Raw genomic sequence first — 2,667 nt, 5'->3', positions numbered from 1 at the left:
TCCTCAAAGACGAGGAGAGGGATGCAGACACTGGAGCCCTGCTCGGCCGGAGCCGGAGAACAGCTGAACCTAGCTAATCAGGGTCAGAATGAGCTCCAGAAGTGGGGGGCTGGGCCCCCAAGATTGGGAAGCAGTGCGGACCACTAAGGCATTAAGCTTTGGAGCTTTAGACCTGAGTTGTGTCCTGGCTCTGCTGCCCAGGAGTCAAGGGCCTCATGAGTGTACTGAGTAATATCTTGAAGCCTCAGTTTCTCTCGCTGCAGAATGGGCTCATGGGACAGTGGGGAGGATTTGCTGAGGTTACGTTCAATGAATGTCAGCTCTTAATACTGAGAAGGGGGTGGTGCCTTTGGGAGACATGGAGCTTTAGAGAGGCTGCCATTGGGTGGTCAGGCAGGGTCATGCGTGGACACTCTGCCCCGAGCTTTGGGGAGAGGGGGGCTGGTGCATTCCAGCCAAGTGATGTTACAGCCTCTCGCCCTAGCCCTCCTGGCCTTGGCCAAGCCTGCTGGTTGCCAAGGAAGGGGCCGCAAAAGGCCACGGTGTCCCACGCCCTGGGCCTTGCTGTCCGGTCCTGGGAGAGGGTGAGAAGGGAGAGAGGCCAGCAGGAAGTGGGGCTGCTGGCCGGGCAGGAGGTGCCAGCCAGCCTGGGGTCCAGTCGCGGCCCCCTGGACCGAAGGCCTCTCTCTTGCTCACTGCTGTTTTGTTCGGCTCCAGGGTTACCATCAGGCTTGGCAGAGCCGGTGAGGCTGGAGCTGACACCACAGCTCAGAGCTGGCAGAGGCCAAGACGCAGCTTAGCCTGGTTTACATGGGCACCCACGTGATCCAGGTTATGGCATCTCGTTGTGAGTAGTTAACTGTTTGCTGCCACGCCCATACTGGGACTTACACGGCCGTGCTTCCTGAAGCACTTTTTCTTCTTTCTCCCCAAAGATGGTGATGAGCCTTTGGCTTGTCGGTACCCAAGGTAAAAGTCAAAAAGGTAAAGGGAGACTCCCCTGGTAGTCCAGTGGTTAAGACTCTAGGCTTCCAATGCAGGGGGCACAGGTTCAATCCCTGGTCAGGAAGCTAAGATCACACACACCTCACAACGCAGCCAAAAAAACAAAATTAAAGGGATTTCCCCGTGTCAGTGGGGCAGTCACCAAGGGCTTCCTGAGCCCCTTCCTGTCTGTGGAGAGGGCATTGTGGTGGCCGGCAGAAGAGGCTCCCTGTTGACTCTGCTCAGCCCCCCTGACCTTCTGCAGAGGGCATTGTGATCCACGCTCATCAGCTGAGCGCCGACCTTTCAGAGAGTAACTCCTCTGAGTCCACAAGGGACTGCCCCAGTCCCGGGAGCTCTCTGAGCACCCTGCGTGAGTCTGGGGGACACCCACATGGGATGCAGAGCTGGCCCCTGAGGCCATGCCAGGGCCCCCCAGCCTTGAAGAAGTTGCTGGGAGAAGAATTCCCATCCCAGGAGCATCCCACTTCAGAAGTCACCCCAGGATGGACAGAGCACCCGGAATCCTCCTTATAGCTATTGGTCTCATTTATTCAGAACAAACCCTTCACTTGAACACTGTTTCCATAGCAAACTGGGACCAGTCACTACCCCACCCCCCGCCCTCTCCGGGAGCGCACACCCTAGAGAGGAGGCTTTCTGGTTCCAGAATGCCAGATCTGAGGACCACAGCCCAGGCCTGGAGCTCCGTGTGCGGCCTTTGGGATAGTTGGGGTTTGATCTGGGGCTGGATTCAGTTGACTTGGGTTTATGTACTCTGTTCTTTTTCTTTTGGGAGGGGGGCTTCAGCACGCAGCATGTGGGGTCTTAGTTCCCTGACCAGGAATTGAACCAGTGCCCGTTGCAGTAGAGGCACAGAGTCCTAACCCTGGGCCACCAGGGAATCCCCGGGCTTATTTACTCTGAAAGCTAAGTTCCCTGAGGGCAGGAGAGCCGAATTCAGTCCCTGGGTCCGGAAGATCCCCTGGAGAAGGAAATGGCAACCCACTCCAGGATTCTTGCCTGGGAAATCCCATGGACGGAGGAGCCTGGCGGGCTACAGTCCATGGGGTCAGAAGAGTTGGACACGACTAAGCAACTGAACTGCCAGCATGAGTTCCTTGAGGGCAGGGACCGTGACAGTTTTGCTCACGCTGTATCCCCAGTGTCCTGCACGTCACTGGGATGTGGTCAATCTGTGCGTGTCTGTTGAAACCATGAAAGAGTTACTGGAGAAGGTCATCAGGCTGAACAGACTCAAGACCAAGTATGGTTAGCAGGATAGAGAAACAAAGATTTGTGATTGTAAGCTTTCCTTTTCAACCAGCATCAGATCTCAGACATTCAAAGAGGCCCTTCAAAGTGGCAGTGATGACAACAGCTGCGCCCGCCGTGGGCTACCCAAGCGCCTCACCACAGCGTAGCTTCACACCGACCCTCCGAGCCAGGCCTCAGTGGCATCTTTGTACGAATGGGAAAACTGGGGTCAAAGAGCTTAAGCGAGTTGACTCAGGTCCGAATGTGCAAACTCAGGGTCCCGGCTCCGTGTGGGCTGGAGTCGGGGGCAGATGGGAGACAGAGCAGCTGGCCGCCCTCGGATGTCCACTGAGTGATGCTCCGCATACCAGTGCCCTGGGGCAGGGGAACACGGGGGATTGGTGGCCGAACCTCCCAGGGTCCGCC

At 56.9% G+C, this 2,667-nt stretch overlaps 1 protein-coding gene across 1 annotated transcript in view; it reads left to right on the top strand.

The window, feature by feature from the left end:
• Positions 1-2,667, top strand: part of SDK2 (sidekick cell adhesion molecule 2) — a 147,385-nt gene that overhangs the window by 136,997 nt on the left and 7,721 nt on the right. The window lies entirely within an intron of this gene.

Source organism: Bison bison, unplaced genomic scaffold (assembly GCF_000754665.1).
Source record: "Bison bison bison isolate TAMUID 2011002044 unplaced genomic scaffold, Bison_UMD1.0 scf7180017864371, whole genome shotgun sequence".
Lineage (NCBI taxonomy): Eukaryota > Metazoa > Chordata > Mammalia > Artiodactyla > Bovidae > Bison > Bison bison.
This window is presented reverse-complemented; position numbering and strand designations above follow the sequence as displayed.